Below are 19,325 nucleotides of genomic sequence, written 5' to 3' on the forward strand. Positions count from 1 at the left end.
TGCCACGCCGCAGAGGTAAAATTATAAAGCGCGTTTATTTTAACGGAGTGGAGCCTACTCCACTGAAGACAAAATTAAAAAGCTTTGTATCACAAGCCCACCGACGGATCTGGCCCATTGATATCAAAGTCGATCGTGTCTGCTGTGCCGGGCTCATCAGGGTGGTCTCTCAATTCGTCCAGCTCTTCATCTTCAGCCGCCAGAGGGATATCCACAGGCAAGCCCAACTCCTCTTCATCGGATTCGTCAAGTGACACTCCAGTGACGTTGTCACAGGATTTTCCCTTGCAGTATGCACAAATCATTGAATATTTTAACCCTGCTTTTCTGCATCCGCAAGCTTTACCACAGTTGTTGGTTTGCATTTACAGGATAGAAATGCCAACAGGGGTTTTGGAGCTGGATACATAATTTTACCTGTAAAATTTTCAGGGTTTGCCTAAGCGAAAACGACTTTAGCGAAAATTTTCATAAAACCTTTTTTATAGGAAATTTTATTCTCTTTAATTTTGCCCTCCTCAAATTTCCCCCCTTTCAAAACTTCGGGACTTTTTTCCAAGCAAGCCTTTTTGATCCCAATGACTGAACTAATCGTGTTGTTATTGAATCTTTGGGAGTAATTCTCGTTTTCTGCCGATTTTCAAGCTGGGATTTTATGAGACTACGACATATACATTATTGATAAGAATGATGGCTACAGATTAATTACAACTAAAATTCGTCGTCCAAAGATGTACGCCAAAACCCTTCCGATTAACAGAAAAAAGCCCCGCACGCAGCTCCAAAACAGCCACGTTCCCGATTCCCACCCGCCCCGCTAGCCTTCTCTTCGCGCGTTCTTGGACCTCGGGGGCCGCACTGGTCCTCGACTCTCTCCCCTTCTGCCCCCGCGCCGCCCCCTCGGTCTCCGCAGACGTCGGCGGCTTCGGCGGCAGCGACGGTTAAACCTGAATTACCTGCCGCCGGGTTCAGAGCGTGTAACCGTACCGTTGTCCACCACAGCGTATAGTGGCGTATAGTTGGAATAAAAACAGGAACTAGTATCGATACTGAATAATAAGGAACGGAGATTACGGCTCGAAAAAGTCGGAAATAGTGCGAGACTTTGAGTGATTTTTTTTAACGTTGTTTGTTTATGGATACAGGTGGATTACCATCGGCCGGTAAAATCAACAGGTAAAGTTTATTGTGGTCAGTGGACCGTTTTGGTTAATTGTGAGTCTTCTTCCGTCTCTTGTTTTTTAAGAAGTTTTTGGGCGGATGACATGTGTATGAAATAATAGCTAGAATGCTTACAGTACCTATTATATATCGCAGGTTCAAGCAGCGTCAACACGGCTGCGGACTGCAAACAACCGTGATAATTTTCGCGAGGTCTGTCTCTTGGCGTCATTTACTAAAAATTGACGCAGCCCGTCTTTATTACTGTTTTTTTTCGATCCTACGGTTTTATACCAGGGGTCGTCTCAAAAGTAGCTCCAGGCTCACCCTTATAACTTTTTATTTTTCAGATAAAAAGCAGAGATTTGGTATGTTGGTACTTGCTGATATAAATTAGGATTGATCGACGTATTCGATTGTTTTCGGTCACTTCCCTGGCTTTCACCGAAATGACTACAACTTTTGATTTTTAAATTGAACCCTCGGTATATTTTACTGTATTCGATACAAAATGACACTCTAGAATGACATGATATCATTATGTCAACTTTTGACATTTTTCGCATATGAGTAAAATAATATATGAATAATATACGCTCCTCCTCATTATACTCCTCCTTCCACCACCATTTCTACATTTTTCAAATCCTCCAGTTCAAACTAGAAACGAACATCTTAGAATAAATACCAAAAATATATTGGAAATATATTTTTTTAAAATACGTTTTAAACGTATTTGAAAAATTATAGACTTAGTGTGGGAGGAGGAAGGGGTATATAATGAGGAGGATGGTCTCTCATATATTATCTACTCAGCATGGTTTATTTGAAATTGTAACATGCAGGTAATAACGACAAATTTGAAGCTCGAGATACCAGGTATTAATTGCCAAATTATTCGTAAAGTAACTTTTTACAAATACTAAATGGGCCACCTTTGTTCTATTTGAAAAAAATTGAAATATGATTAAAAATACGATTTGGGCATCTTTAACCGGCCAGGATGGACACAAAACACATTAGATGATCAAATCTATTTTTTTCCAAGGCTCCTTGATTAAAATTAGTGTTTCCATGGCCATGGCACTCTAGATAGAAATTTAAATAAAATTTTTTTTTTTTTTTTAAGCGAAAATATAAAAGTTGACATATCTAATGTTTATTCTATTGCAGTATCATTTTCTATCAGAACAAACAAAAGTATGGCAGGTGCCGATACAAAAATCAAAAGTTGTACTGTCCGGTGAACAAGAAGGGAACCAAACAAATTGAATACGTCAATCAATCCCTAATTTATGTCATACATCAATATAATAATACTTAAAATAAAAAAAACTTTTTTTATCTGAAAAATAAAAGTTATAGAGGTGTATATGTATACTTTTGAGACATACCCAGTATAATATACTTGTTTTCACTAACAATCATGAAAATAAGTTATTTTTTGTGTAAAAATCTACTTCATTCGTTATGTTGTTTTACTGTTTGATTCTGAGGATGACAGGAGAAAAGTTATACCGCTAAAAAGATAAATTTGTTGTCAAAAATTCAGTATTTTTTGACACTGTGATTTTTAGTGTATGCATTAGTACTACTGTTTCCAGTAGAGTCAGGTACAATGAACCCTCCACAGACATACAGACTGCATACAGACTGCAGTACTTATTGTTACCTCTTGTTCCAACAGCAGAATTTAATGTGACTCATAAACCCTTCTTACGAAGGTAAACCATAAAATTCTTTGTCTTTTTTATAGTTTCAGTTTTATCAACTAATCATAATAATATCAATTAATTACTGGTATGATTAATTAAATTAATTGACATTTTATGTTTAATTACAAGGGAATATTTTGAAGTTTCTCGAGGATCTCGTTTGTCCTCGATATCATTGTGGAATATTTGCAGGAACTATTGATGTTAGAAAGATAATATTAAAATAATTGGAAAATTTGTTAAGAATAATTTAAATATCAATCAGTTCTAATACCGTATGATCTTTTTTTGTGGAGGTTTTTTTAGTCAGTAAGGTACCTCAACCACCCTGACAGTACCACTTACGGTCTCTAGTTTACAGATTTTCCCCAACGAAAAAATAGTACCGTATGATAACAAACGGCGTCCAGTTGGCTTGGAAATGAACATCAAGGGACAGGTCGACTATCCGGAAACACGATTTTGAGAAAAAAAATTGCGGACTTTTGAAATAGATGCTCTAAATAGTAGTTTTCAACAAAAAAAAAAATTGCGGTGTGGTTTTGAATTTTTGTTTAGCTACGCAAAACTTTTCTTGGAAATCTAATAATCTAATAATATTTTTTACTAAAACTACAGTTAATTATAAAAATATAAAAACCACAGCTTAACACCCTCTACAAAGAAAAACTAACCAAAAGCAATCCAAGTAACCAATGTAATATTTTTGCAAAATCACAAGAATTAATTATTAAAATAAAACACCTTCTTGTAACAACTTGGCATTAGTTTTCCGCACCTAAAATAAGTTTAAATTGCTAAGTGTCATTTTTGGTAAGAATCATCACTGTAAAACATCTCGTTTTTGTTTCCGGATAGTCGACCGTAACCAGGCAGCTAATGACCTTCACCATTTTAAATTTTTACATATAAAATGACAGCTATTTTCAACTGAAATTTCATTTCATATTCTTTATTCAAAGACAGATCCTATTTCAAAAATATTTTTTCTCGAATTTTTAACTAAACCATTTAAATAAATATTTGGGACAACTAATACAGTACGTCTGTCGTTCTGTAACTACGTGGTATCCGTGAGGGGAAACGATATTCTCTCGTGTTTTCGTAAAAAATTAGACGACGCGTCCATCAATAAAAATCGACAATTGCAAGTAGCCAATAAAATGAGTGGGCGAAACGATTTGCGGTGACGTACTCAAGTCGACGTATAAAATGTATTGCTGTTTATTTAATTTTACGTCCGCATTCCTTTCGCGCATAGACATAGATCCAGCAGACGTACTATACACAGCTCGGGATCTCTACTACCAGAAAATCAACCGCGAAAATTGGTTAGCATGTAGTACTTATGAAAGAAACTCAATCATATTAAAATCTAGAATGCCACTCTATCAGAAGAAAACATTCGACCTATGTGTGGATGCCATTCGACCAAACCAAACCTGGATGCTTAAAACGGACATCATAAGAAACTGCAGGTTGCTAGCGTTCAATGGAACGAAATATGCTATAAATAAAAAAAACAACGCTTTTTTGTACAAAAAGCCAAAAAGGCTTCATCGACAAAGCATTCACAAAACAAAAAAGCACAAAAACAAATATACAAAATAATAATAAAAAAAATGTCATACAATGTACAGGCTCAAATCAAAAAAAATTTACATCATAAAATTACAAATAAAACATATATGCACAACACAGGCGTATCTAGAAAATTTTACAAAAGGAAAACTGTAAATGAATAAAAATCATGTTATATATTAATATAATAAAGTTATAAAATAGTAAATATTAAATACTAGACCTTTAACCAGTGTGTGAGATAATCAAATATTAAAAATTCAAATTAAAAAAAAAAAAAAAAAAAAAAAAAGTCGTTTACCGCATATAGGGCTCTCTCTCCAGTAAGTATGATTTCAAGAGCTTTGCGAAATGCGGAAAAGAATGAAAGTGACTTGATACTCGAAGGCAAATGAGTGTACATTTTCTTGGCATTGTACCGTATTGAGCCCTTAACTAGTTCTGAGCTCAAGGTTGGCAGATAAATATCGTGCTCCGACAGCATTATCATTCATAAGTGGATAGTTGTGAGAAGGCCTTTACGGAATAGAGAATATGTGCTTGCGGATTAAGCAGACGGATTCAAAAATGGAATGGAAGGAAGAGGCAGTATTTTGAGGTATTTACCCAAAGAAATTCTGGCAGTGAGTTCTACTGTTTAGTCCCAATAAGTCGAACTGCTCTCTTTTGAAGTTTGAAAATACGATCAAATTTTGTCGCGGAGCAAGTACTCCAGAATGGGAGGCCATAACGAAGATGCGATTCAAAAAAGGGCATATTAGACCATTCTAGAGGTTGATGAGTTAAGTTCCTTAGAAACTGATCTTAGTGCAAAACAGGCAGCGCTTAGTTTTTTGATATAGCCTCGATGTGCAAGTCCCATTTTAACGAGTTGTCTACAAGTCCTAAGAATCTCACAGAGTCCACGACGTCAATAGTGTTATTAAGTACAAAAGGTTGTATAGTACTTTTATATGACAAAACAAGGTTGAGGCATAGGAGATTAGAATCGCACCAAGATTTAATGGTGTAAGTCACTGGATATAGTATTATATAGTGCCGTAACATCTGGGCCGCTCCAAGTGAAATCGCAAAGAGGCAGATTCCGCAAAGAGGCAGATTTGACCGCTAATGTCTAGATTTGCAATGTCGTTGATAAACACCAGAAACAAAATAGGGCCAAGTACTGAACCCTGAGGGACACCACATTCTATAGGCTTACAAGATGACATAGACGTATCAATCCTCACAAGCTGCCTTCTGTTGCCAAGATACGACTTAAGCCATTCGAGCGGCACTCCCCTGAATCCATAATATTGCAATTTGTTAATTAAGATATTATGATTTACACAGTCGAAAGCCTTAGAGAAATCACAGAAAATTGTGGCTGTAGAGTGATGGTTATTCAGGCTAGAGTATACATTATTAAAAAGGTCGAACATAGCATCATTTGTGCAACTGTTACTTAGAAATCCAAATTGATAGGTAGAAAGTAGAAAAGATAGAAGCCTTTTTTTAACCAATCTTTCAATGATCTTAACCAAGATTATTAACCATGAGAGACCGTAAAAGAATAGAGTGGATACGACAAAACACCCAGGTAATAGATGTCATCCACAGAGTCAAATTCCTCAAGTGGCAATGGGCAATGGGCAGGACACTTGGCAAGAAGAACGGACAACAGATGGAGCACAACAATTACAGCATGTACTCACGAGGGGAATTAAGAAACCCAGAGCAAGACCGAACCTGAGATGAGACCATGATATTAGGAAATTAGCAGTGATAACTTGAGCCCACATAGCCAATAATAGACAACAATGGGCCCATAATAGACAACAAAGAGAGTATGTAAGGGAGGCTACACCATAATTCGATATGGTTGGAATAAGCTGAAAATGATGATGATGATGACCATTTAAAAATTATATACAACCTTCTTAATAACGTTTACGGGTTGATTTCGCTAAAATTATCACCGATTGTTATTCCCCAGCCGTCTTTCACGCCGTTTTTTTTTGATCCTATGGCATTTTTTGTCTAAAAGATACTGATGATTGACACTCTCTAAACTGTCCATCACCTGTATAGATACCTACGTCAAAATCTGGAAACTTAAATACTACCTACATAATCTTTAAACAAATGATGCATTCAAAGGCATATTTTTTGGGCTACTATTTGAATGTTTTTAAGCTATAAAACTAAAACGGAACATATTGCCAGTCCAATTTATACATTTTAAGTGCGATTTATCCTTGTCGGTATGATTAAATCGCCCGTTTATATAACCATGCTGCCCACAAAACCACAGAAAAGGAGGTGCGCCAATTTCGGCCATATTTTATTGTCTAAATTTGTTTATAAATTAAGTAAGTCGGGATATTAACGCAGTAAACGTAGTTTCTAGTAGATTTTGAAAAGATATTTTAAATTTATTAAAATAGCCTTTTAAAAATCTATATTTTAATTTATTTTGAAAGTGAAAGTGAATAAATTACAGAATTTAACGGAGATAAAATATTTTCAATATTCTATTATCTCATATCTTAAACGCAATTGTTTACTGATTATAAAAATACATTTTATGAACGGAACGGAGCAGATTTTAGATGCATTTTGTCAATTTTTTCGAATTTTACAAAGAAAGAAACACTGCTGGCCATTTTGCAGGAAATTTCTACTAAAAACTGGTAGACTTAAAATGGATAAAAAATCAAGTAGTACACCTGCATGTGAAAAATCTAGTTATGATTGTATTCAAAAATTTGAAAAAAAAACTGTTGACTGCCTTTTAGACGTGAAATTTCTTTTATTTTTCTGCTGCCACGGTATCCGTATCTACAAATGGTTCCCAGTCGTAGTTCCATTCATTCTTTTAAGTATAGTCTAAAAAATAGAGAAGTTGTAGCACAAAAAATTTTCCGTCTGACAACATTAATCAAAAATAGCAAAATCTGACGTAATATTGTAACTCTGTGTATGTAGTTTGCTATATTTTTTGTATCTTAAAAATGGATAAAATGATTTAGTAAGTCTGCTCCACAAATTTATTGGACTTAAATTGATAAATTTTCTATTATAAACAAAGAGAATATATGATTATAAAAGATTGAATTATCTAATGTCTCGTAACTCTTTGAATTCAATAAGCTGCGACATACGATTGAAAAAAACGGCGTCAAAGACGTCTGGGAAATGACAACGATGATAATTTTATGAGGTCGAGTCCTAGTGCTTTACCTGATGGTGTAGCACAGAGAACATATAATCTATTGTGATTATGTTATCTGTGGGTGTAGTTTAAAAATTCGAGAAAAATAATTTTTGGGAAATAGATTTGTGTGTCTGGAAACGTTCTATTATTTTTAATGACAATTTTTTGTCAATTTTTAGTAAAATGACGTCTAGAGATTGACTCGCTAAAATTATCACCGAAATTCATTCCCCAGCTCTCTTTGACGCTGTTTTTTTCTTTATCATACGGTAATGACACAAGAATAGCTAGTCAGCCCAGCAATTGTTAATTAAATAGAAGAAAACCACTTTGAAATAATAATAATTATCTCCCCGAATCTCAGTAATAGAAAGAATTTGGTTCCAAAATTTATCGATTTTTAGGTTTATTTTATTGAGTTTTTAACGTAAAAGTCCTTAGAATTTTTTGAATAATTCTGATAATCTCTATAATATACTAATGACTATTAGTTATAAAATTATCAGTTATTATCATTTAAAATCAAATGTAGAAGGGCCAGTAATAAGACAAGAGTTAAACTCCTGTTTATCTACATATTTTAGTATAAATATCCTTACTTGTGTATTTGTTTAATAATATCTGGTATCACAAATTTTGCCAAACTATGAATTAACAATTTATATAACTGCTGCAACGAAGAAACTCGTATTTCAAATTCACCGAGACTGAAACATTTATTATAATAATATAATGTAATAGCATCCTACCTTATTTAACGCCTATGATGAAGCACAAGGCACACAAATCACAATTAAACTGCATTTTTGCCTTTCCACTAAATCATTATTCCGTAATAAGAAACTCACACATCTATAAACGCACTTTTAATATTATTTTGTCGAGCAAATAAAATTTTGACGTTTCTTGTCTGGTTGCTAGGTTACCAAAACAATGCGTGCAGAGCCAGTCAAAGCCAACTTACGTAAGATTGATATTAAATACTGATCAAATCAGTGTAATTTTTCCATTTTTTATATCGTTGCGTAATATTATTGAAGAATTTTATAAATTTTGTTGAAATTATATAACTTTGTTATTAATACATATTTATTATACAGGGTGGCACATTAATCCGAGAAAATCCAATATCGTCGTTGTTGACAAAGATATGAAAAAAAGTTTTATATAAATGTTGCATGGTTTATAAGGGTGCATATCTTAAAAATGTTTTGTTGTATACAGGGTGTCCAAAAAAAGTTAAAAGTTGAATTTTTTTTTAATTGCTTCATTAACTCTCATTTTTTCTGTACAGAATTGGATAGCCATAAAATTCTGCATATAGAGCACTAATTGTATTATGCCATGCTATGGCTATGCTATAGCATATGCCATGCTATTTCTTATTTACTGAAACTTTGGTTATAAACAGTATATATTCGAAAAATGGTTAAAATATGGAATGAATTTGGCTTTATTAATGCTTAGCTATATTTTCATAAATTAACAAAACGGAATAAGTCCGCGAAGAAAAAGTAAAAGTAAAGTAAAGATTTGAAGTTAACGTCTCCTTTTTGCTGCCAGGGCTAATCTGGACGGGGCCTACTTTGTTTACGCGGAATCCGAACCGCGGTCCTTGGCCATATCATGGTCAATGGCCTACTGACTTGGCAGGTGTCTAAATCGACTCCTACTCACGAGATATCCGATCTCATCCGGCCTCGAACCGGCGTGAATGAGCAGTGTGTGTCAATAGATTTTACACTTTTGCCTTTTTTTGACAACAGCACGATACAGAGTTTCGAACCGGTCACCCGTCCATTCACTAGTATCGCCTTACGTCGCTTAACTTCGGTGCTCTAATGGGAACCGGTGTTTCGACGTAGCTGGGCCGTTGCCCCCCCCGAAGAAAAACTCACATTATCTTATACAGAGTATTATTTATTGCGCGGTCAACATCGCAATATTTTCGCAATTATTTGTTATTCATTTTTATGTTTATTTTATATTATTTCTTGCTTATTTTATAATTGGTTTTGTACCACTGTAACATGATTTATGCTACACTTAACCCCTAAGTAGATTTCTTACAAAAAGCCTTGCACAATCCAACCTCATTATTTAAAAAATAAAAGATCTTTTACTTGAGACTATTAATAATATTTTAAGGCCATTAACAAATAGCGGTTAAGGTTATTTAGTTTAATTAAAAATCCTCATTAAATCGCATAATTTTGTGGATATGCCGCCCGCAGGTGTAGACATATATTTATAGTTGAGACTTTTTTTAGTAGTTTTAGAGGTCATTCTTCATACGGAAATGATTCATATATATTCAAACTTATAAATTTTATGGTCAATGCTAAACCGACGACAATATAGTAAAAATGTGTTTTATGTATTTACAGTTAACTGATGAATAGTACAAAAAAAATGCTATATAGGATGTCTCAGTAGGTAGACTGTTACAATGATCTGTCTCAGTGCCAAAGTAATAATATTTTTACCCCTTATAGACAAGGTTGCCACAAAAAAATTGATTGTGCAGAATCCGGAGTTTAACCATAGTTTTCTTATTGCAAATAATTAATCTTCATACAATTTTATGACACCCGTATTTTTTATTTCTTACTTCAATTTCATCCCATTTTTTTAAAGAAAAAATAATCAATATTAAGAATTTCAAATTTACACTTTTGCAATCTCTGACGTCACCTATCAAAAGTGTCACGGTTTGTCACCAGAGACACTGGTGGCCGGCGTCGAAGCGGTTTAGCATGTGTCATTATTAATGTCAATGTCAAATGTCAGTCAGTTTTGTCGTTTTTGAGTGGGATTTTGGATTTTGTACGGAGCGTTTTGTATTTTGCATTGTGTTATTTTTTTCTTTCCTCTTTGTGCTCGTTTTACCTAGATATAGTGTTATCAGTATGGAGAAGTTTGTAAAAGCTACGTCTAACAATCTTCCCAGGGATTTTTATGGTGCACGAGTTAATAAAACGAGATAATCGGTTTAATAGTGCCGAAATCGCCGGTGTAAAAGCATCAAGGTATGTAGGCAATGGCGTAGCGTGTGTTATGAGCGCCCGGCGCCCGGGCGGAGAGCCTCTAGGAGAGAGGTTTGCTGCCCCTACAGAGTCAATCCGCCGCCTTTATAACAATTTTTTGTCGCCCCTTTGGTACTTGGAAGGACGCCGCCCGGGGCGGACCGCCCCTACGCCCCCGCCTTGATACGCCACTGTATGTAGGTATATTATCACAATTTGAGATGTGAAATACTAAAGTAAATACAAATCTAACCTCGAACCCTCGAACGCCTGGAACATCCGAACAACTTTGGTAGTATTTAGTGCTGCGATAAAAATGGCAGTCTGTTAATTATAAAAATTTGAAGTTTTAATTTCTAGTGGTAAAAAATATAAAAGTAAATTTAATATTGGGGTAATAAAGAATAATCCCACATAAAATCGTATTTTTTAACGATCTTAATAAAAATAGAAAAATCTAACGTTATTTTAAGATATATGGTGTAAATACGGTAGCAGAGAACTAGATACGCCATAATATTATTCTTCAGAGGCTTGCGCCCTCTGTCAACTATTCAGTCAAATGCTGATAGGTGACGTCACAATTTTCTACGCGCCATTTCAAACCAGTGAAATTTGTATTGAATTTGATTTATTATCTATTCCTTAATTGTAACTTCGTTGCTTTTCTTTTTGTATTGAGGGAGTACTTTTTAATCACTTCAATTGAATTTTATATTAAAAATAACAAAAATTTACTAAACTTAAACACCGGATTGTATACATTTGTACTGTAAACTATCCAATAAGGCGGACGTTAGCCAAATTTTAAAGCATGATTACGAGTCTCACTTCCACTCGGTGGTATACGTCAATATATTTATGTCCCATTTCATTTCCTCTCGTGCCATTAAGGACTGCAGTGACGTTAAAATTCATGCCGCGAAATTTATGGTTTTATGGACAAATTAAACCGGTTAATTCTGTTTAAAAACTGTAAACTATTCAGGACTGTTTAAAGTCCAAATTTGTCCATAGAATCTGCGGTACTTGCTGACATGGGAGGAAGTGAAATTGGCACTGAATATTATTCATGTATACAAACAGGTAGAAGTGAGTCTGTGAACTACAGTGACGTAATTGAGCAGTGAAATTTGGCCAAAGTACGTATTATGTATTATTTAAGGGATTAAGCAATCCTGTCTATTTACCATAATTCGCTATTGTCTATTGGTCCTTAACTCATGACCTAGGTCATACTCTGACATTTTACTGAACATCTCCAAACTGATGACGGAAAATGATATTTGTCAGTTCAAAACTTAAAGTACACTTGCGGCCTCTTTTGATATACTAACTTAGATAATTTAAAAGTAAAAAAGCAGCTTTTGTCTGCTGATTTACTGTTCTGGTATTATTTTTTATACGAAATATGTAAATTCTAAAAATGTGTAGCTCAGGCGATTGTGGTGTAGCTGTGCAATCATTGAAGCAAATGTGTAGCAAAGTACACAATAATTGTATAGCTTGTGCCAACACTGCTTATAGATCTATTCTGTCTCCCTTTCTTGGGTTATAACTCATCATACAGATTCAGGACTTTAATTCGGTTCAGTATATGAGACGGTTAGTTTTTCATCTCCGATATCAGTCGTACCAAATCTTATGGCATGAATGGTTGTCGTCTCGGCAACTCAAAGCTTTCCTCATTTTTCCCCATAGAATCTGCATTCGCCGTTGTTTCTTAGCTTCAATCTACTGAGGTATTTCTTGAGGAGACAGTGTCCTGTTAAAAACACCGGGACAATCTGAAGATTGTTTTTACTTAAATCAAGGAAAATCTTTGATTCTTTTCGGACCTAAGTTCTGAGAAATTTCTTCAAGTGTCTTAGACCGTTGGATGATTCCTATTCCAGGTTACAGATGGAGTCTTCCAGGTTGTTGGGTTCCGGTTGTTGGGTCTAAGTTGGTTTTAACTTGGGAAGTAAAATGGTCCAGTTAGTGGAGTGTTCGTTCCTTTTCTAGCTAGATCGTTTGCTTTTTCACTATCTTCTATCCCTTGGTGGGCTGGCTCCCAGTGTAGGACGACTTTATTTTCTTTGCCTAATTTCTTCAGCTTCTCTAGGCATTCTTTGACCAACTTCGAATTGATGGTTACTGAGTTGATCGCTTTTAGTTTGGTCTGTAGAAGGAAATGTTTATGATGATTTGAGGTATTGGTATGATCTGCAAACTTTACTGACAGCAGCAGTCATCAAAGCAGATATAAATAATGGTTCAGAAGATAAGTTTTTGATATATTATATTAACAAGCCTGATGTGATTTGAATATGAGGTGGTAGGTTCGATATAGAAAGCCTATTGGTACGATATTTGGCAACCGGTTTTGTGAATCATACCATTTGCAAGACTTTTGAAAAATTGATATTTCTGTTCTTCTTCCTGTGCCTTGTGCTTAGCCGCACGTTGGCGATTATTTGTACTCTTCATATAATGTGTAGAGTGCCGTTTTCGGCTCTGCGAAATATAGTGGCTGCGTCGCTGATGTTACACCAATCCCGTATGTTTCTTAGCCAGGAATGTTGTTCTCTTCCTGGGTCTCGCCGTCGTCTCTCTATTTTCCCTTGTAGAATTAGTTTAGGAATGTAATATTTGTCTCCTATAAGGATATGGCCGAGGTAGGAAACTTTTCTTTCTTTAACTATTTAAGTATTTCTCGTTCATAGCCTGCAGTTCTTAAAATTTCTTCGTTGGTGGCATGTGCGGTCCATGGCACACGTAAGAGTCTCCGGAGAGTCCACATTTCGAAAGCCTCGATGCGGTTCAGGATTCTAGCCTTGAGAGACCACATTTCTATTCAAATAATGCTAAAAAAATCTGAAAAAAATATAGATGATAGAAGGGATCAAATTAAATATTCGCAATATTCGCAACCCATCAGTACGAAAAAATTATTAGTAAGTATTTTTTTAACTTCCGTGCAAAGTCATACGGTTACGACGAGTAGTACCACAGATTAGGTATACTATATGTATACAGATAAAAATCTTATCCCTAATTCGTGGTACAAAAATTGTTTTTTATGACGATGTGCAATCGAGTAAAATTTCCTGTGCGCAAAAATAAACTCGCGTAAAATAACAATAAACAGCGTAATAGAGAGATATCGCTAAATCGAATAGCGTGCATGGACGTTAATAAGGGTGTTATTTCCTTTACGTGAGGTGGTATTAACTCTCTTCATTTATAGTTATCGGATCGGAAAGAATTCTGTTCTCGTCGCGTCCGCTATTTAAACTTAACCTAACTTTGAATTTAAAACTTTGAAATTGTTTTGTTTACTAGGTATTTTAAATCTAAAGGGCTAAAGTGCTTATTTCCAGTGCTTCATTGTTCAACGTCTGACAGTGGGTTTAGGGCAACAAGCAACAAATTCTCTTAGAAGGGCTAAGTCGTCATCTGCTGTAAACCTAAGGTTCTTTATAGGTTCTTTAATAATGGAAGAGGTGGAATCCAAATTTTGAGCCATATTTATTTAATTAAAACTTATCCCAGCTACTTAAATATTAAATTACCTAATAAAACTAAAGTAATAATTCAAAACAATTCAAACATAACCTAAAATAAAAGATCTCGCCCCTCGCCGGCCGGCCCCGGTTGTTAAATGTACCCGCACATGCCCATTTAAGCAATTTTTGAACGTTATTTAGAAATAGCGCTTAATGTTATTAGCGGGTGTTGCGTTAAAAATTGACTCGCCCATATCGTAACCATCAGGGGCGGATACAGAAATTTATTTTAGGGGGGGCCCAAATAAAAAACAATGCAAAATATGCCGTTTAGAGCACCATTTTTAACCCAAAAGCCTAATACTTAACCCAATTTAGAGATTTTAAATTGTTCTGTATTTAAATTGCTCTGTATCCGCCACTGGTAACCATGATAAGGTACGCGTAAATACTGCATGACGCTATTCGGTTTTCCGATATCGTTCTAATAACTGTGTCGGTCAGGCGCTGTGCACAATTTTAGAGGCCATAAGTGGGCGTGCTATGTGCGCAAACTAGTATCCTAACAAGTGCCCGATTCCGAAAATTGGAACCACGAAAAACTATAAAGAAAAAACAAAGTTTATAATCTGTATGATCTGTGGTAGTACCAACTTTCCAAATAATTTGAATTAGTTTGACTTATTTACAAACAAATTATCAAAAAAGTATTTTAAATAATTCTCTCTCTATTCCTTCTTCAGCATTGTATTAAGATATAGGAACTATCGAAGAATGGCAAAGAAATCATATAATAGTTACCGAACAATTTGAATTGATAATCTATTAGGAAATATGTCGATTATGTCATTCGGTATGCCGAAGTTGGACGGATGAGTCATGACTGGAATGCCTACACGAACGAATGAATAGCGACTGGCGTTAAAAAACAACCGGAAGCCGATAGATACGTTAGATTGTCTATTGTTTCGGCTTTTATCTCATTGTGTTTTTCAGAGATGTTTTTGGTTTATGAAAAAAACATACCCAAGCTACAAATAGGAAATAGATTTCTGAAAATCTTTATTAAATAAAGTCTATAATATTGTCTAATATTAAAAAAATTGGTAATATTCTTATGCCGGGTCCAGACCAAGCAGACAAAACAACGACAAGACAGAAACATTCATGTTTTACGACAAAATTGCGACAAATCTAATATATTTCGGCGACGTTTTTGTCTCATTTTTGTTTTGTTTCAAAATTCGGAGACTTTTCAATGCCCCGTATCGAGACGGTAAAAATCAAAGTGTCTATGTTTTGTTCGTATATTTTACGACAAGTTGTCGGCGCAGTGTGGATGGCGTGTGCTGCCAACAGTAGGAGACCAGTGAAATCACACATGGTAAATAAAATTCATTCGCAACAACTAAACTTTAGACTTTGTTGTAGTTTTGTCCTTGCGGTGTGGACAGTTTGTCTCAAGTTTGTCTTGTCAGAATTCCCCATTTTTTGTCGCAAGTTTGTCTTGTTTTTGTCTCAAAATCGTGTTTACTTTTTGTCGCCTTGGTCTGGACCCGGCATTAGATTGTCTGTTGTTTCGGCTTCTATCTCATTGTGTTTTGGCGCAAAATGTCGCAGAAATGTATCGGATTTGTCGCAATTTTGTCGTAAAACATGAATGTTTCTGTCTTGTCGTTATTTTGTCTGCTGGTCTGGACCCGGCATTAGATACAATTTAAATCTAGCTGCAATTTGTAAAAATATCTATTGAATTAAAAATGTCTGATTACAATTCTTTAATTGCGTTTTATTAGGATATGTATATCTTAATTTTTCAAAATTCGATTTTTATCATTTTGCTTAAATAGTGTGAACTTAAAGAATTTATATTTGGTAATATAAAAAGACATATTTTTATTTCAAACCAAATTGAGCACGTGACTTTACTTTTAAGCTATATATTATTTAAAGCAAATTTACGTCTGAGCGTTAAGTGATTTCTATTCTGTTGACACCTGCATATTCGCAAATTTCTAATTCAAACTTCACACTGTAGTTATACAACGTTCGATTTCCACACTGGTCTGTTTGTTTATGTCATTTACGTCAATTTAAATAGAGTGAGCTGTCGAAAGTGTTAAGTCTAAAGTCTTGGTCTATATTATTTTTAATTTAATTTATTTTATCATCATATTTACCTTTATTGTTTCGTGCAATTATTGTTAGTTTAGTCTGACAAGTTGAGCACAGTTGTAGCAACTTTTCTGTAATTTCGTTGTGGATTAAGCAAGTATTTATCTTAATTTTTAGTGATCAATTATATGTATATTATTAATAAATTAGGCAAAGATAACCGCAAAGAAAGTCCTGGGTGCCAGCCCACCAAGGGATAGAAGGCAATAAAAAATCAAACGATCTAGCTAGAAAAGGAGCGAATACTCCACTAACTGGACCAGAGAGTACCGTTCAGCTTCCCAAGTGGAAACCATCTTAAAGTGGAACTCAAGAACCTGGAAAAATCGATCCGTAACCTGGAATGGGAATCATCCAACGATCTAAGACACTCGAAGAAATTTCTCAGAACTTCTCAGAACGATTTCTTCTCAATGAACAATTTTCGGATTATCACAGGGTTTTTAACAGGACACTGTCTCCTCAATGAAAACCTCAGTAAATTGAAGCTAAGAAACAACGGCGAATGCAGATTCTGTGGGGAAAATGGGGAAACACCAGAAAACCTCATCACTGAGTGTACCGAGACGACAACCATTCGTGCCATAAACGACTGATATCGGAGATGGAGAGCTAACCTCTGTAAAACTGTCTCAGAAACTGACTTTTCTCAAAGCCCTGCGATTCTATGATGAGTTATAACTAAAGAAAGGAGGATACAATATATCTGTAAGGTTGCGGTGGTTATTATTATCGCAGGCATTTTTTGCTTTCCGAAATATTTAACAACAAATATCTCAGGAACAAAAATTGTCAATCTTAAAAACGAAACGGTTTTGTAAACTACACATTCAGGACTACAACATATTACCAAATAAGCAAAATCGATTTTAATAATGTCAAAGTTCATCAATTTCAACAATATTATTCTTAAGCTTATGGTAATCGAAATAATAGATTTTTTCCATAGCTATAACTGTTAAAATTGCCTTATATTTATCAGAAATAGTAGGTAAAATAGTACTTTAACCGCAAGAGTAGATTAAATGTACTTTAACAGCGAGGATAGGTTAAAAACCTTATTCCTTCTCGCACGTTTTTAATTGCTTCCATTCTTGAAAATTTTTGTATTCCTTTTCATAAGTTATTCGGGATTTAAATGGAAGTAGTTTGGATATGGCGTTTGTCGCCTCAGCCTGAATATGTGTTGGTAATTTACTTATTTCGTTTTGAGCCATTTCTGGCTCCAGTTCAATCAGCAATCGACACGAAAGAGAATTAAAAAATATTGACTAAAAACTAGCAACTAAAGAGACAGCTTTATTTATTTGTCAAATTGTATAGAAACCAACGCCAACCCAGCACAATATTTTTTCTACTCGTAATAAATTCCTCGAAATAAATATTTCAGAATATTTTTTAAAACGTAACTCGCTATGGAAAACAATATTCCACCATAAACAGTAAATATTGAACAGCTTAATTTACACATTGTGGCACAAACATTTCTTAAAAATAACTGACATCAAATGAACTCTTTACAGATATGGAGACATTACTGAAGTGCATAAACATAATTGCAGTGTGATATGGGATCAGAAATAATTTATGCTGCAATAACATTATCTGTAACGTTATATAACGGTTTCCTGCATAGTTCTCAGGCCTTATTCACGTGCCTTGTGTATTACTTGTTTTAGTCTAAAACCTCAGCTAAAAGGAATTTTACATTTAGGGTAAACAAGCCGTATGAGATTTTCACACAAGAAAATATGGAGTTATCAGAAAATGTTTTATAAATTAGGTATATACAGGATGATCTGATTGTTCGTGCGGTTTGAATCACTCTGTATGTTGATAAAAATATTTTGAAAATGTGCGTTACAATGGAGACCCCATCTTATGTAAAAAATTGAAATAAAAATCACAAACCAAAAACGTTAATAGGTAAAAAGCTTTTTTGGAGGCCTGGGTTACTCTGTATTTAGGTATGTATAAAACTAGTAGCCTAAAAATTATTTACAGTTCGTCCCATTCTAAAAAAAGGTAAACACACCGTACAAATAACTCTAGGTAGAGGTATTTGTACGGTGGTAAAAAATTGTCTAAACAGGGCCGAAGGGGCAGATATAATAAAGCAGTAAAATGTAAAAAAAGGTCGGGTAAACACCTTTGTTTATTTGTTGAGCAAAATTCCTTTAGAATATCGTATATAATGACCAAAATGTGACGCAATTTTAAGAAAAAAAATATCACTTTCTGGCTTACAATAAAGTTTCAAATGCAACGTTTATATTCAAATTTGTTATGATCTACAACAGTTAGGTAGTAATTGAGACGAATTATAATTCAACTACCGGCTACTACGTTCTTGTTTTAATAGATCAAAATTCAACAAATAAAATTAGAAATTATTTTAATTGTAAGGGGCTCCCTTGTAGGACGCCTATGTACAATTACGGCGGAAATGTGTACCTACCTGTGAAAAGACAAATTCGGGAAATTTGAGTTTATTTTTCCACACACTTGACACTGTCGTACCATATTGAAAATTCACAGATTCAAAAGTACGTTAAACAAAAACAAAAACTACTGAAAAACACTGAAAAGTTCACTTCGGACTTGATTCCGACTTCAAACACACCGTAAGCTAAACGTAGTGCGCTATAACGGACCAAGGGCCGTCGCGAGGGGTGGTGGGACGGACGGCTCATTTTCATTCGGGAAGACTAGCAGCGACGTTGCCAATAGTTCTAGACGTTTCAGCACATTAAACAGTAAACATGTCCTTTAATAGTAACGCATATATCCTCTGGTTAATAATATATTATTACTCATGCTTCTTTAAAAATAAACTATTAATTTAATTAAGAAATTGAGATTTATTGATATCTGGTGAAGGTTTTAAAGTCACCTTTTCTGCAAATCAAACTAAGTAGATAGGCGCAAATTTGAGATGTGGCAATGTCGCCTTCTCTATCTCAGTTGGTTTATACAGTACGTA

The 19,325-nt window shown here is 34.7% G+C and overlaps 1 protein-coding gene across 2 annotated transcripts in view; it reads left to right on the top strand.

Annotated features, from left to right (window-relative positions):
• The first annotated feature begins 1,143 nt into the window (after positions 1-1,143).
• The window catches only part of LOC115880976 (flocculation protein FLO11-like), a 94,740-nt gene continuing 76,558 nt past the window's right edge, over positions 1,144-19,325 (top strand). For both annotated transcript variants that reach the window (XM_030898324.1, XM_030898329.1), the window contains exon 1: positions 1,144-1,176. The gene's annotated coding sequence lies outside the window, so the exon portion shown is untranslated. The remainder of the gene's footprint in view (positions 1,177-19,325) is intronic.

The sequence above is a fragment of the Sitophilus oryzae genome, unplaced genomic scaffold (genome assembly GCF_002938485.1).
Source record: "Sitophilus oryzae breed Bouriz unplaced genomic scaffold, Soryzae_2.0 scaffold_1107_pilon_pilon, whole genome shotgun sequence".
NCBI lineage: Eukaryota > Metazoa > Arthropoda > Insecta > Coleoptera > Curculionidae > Sitophilus > Sitophilus oryzae.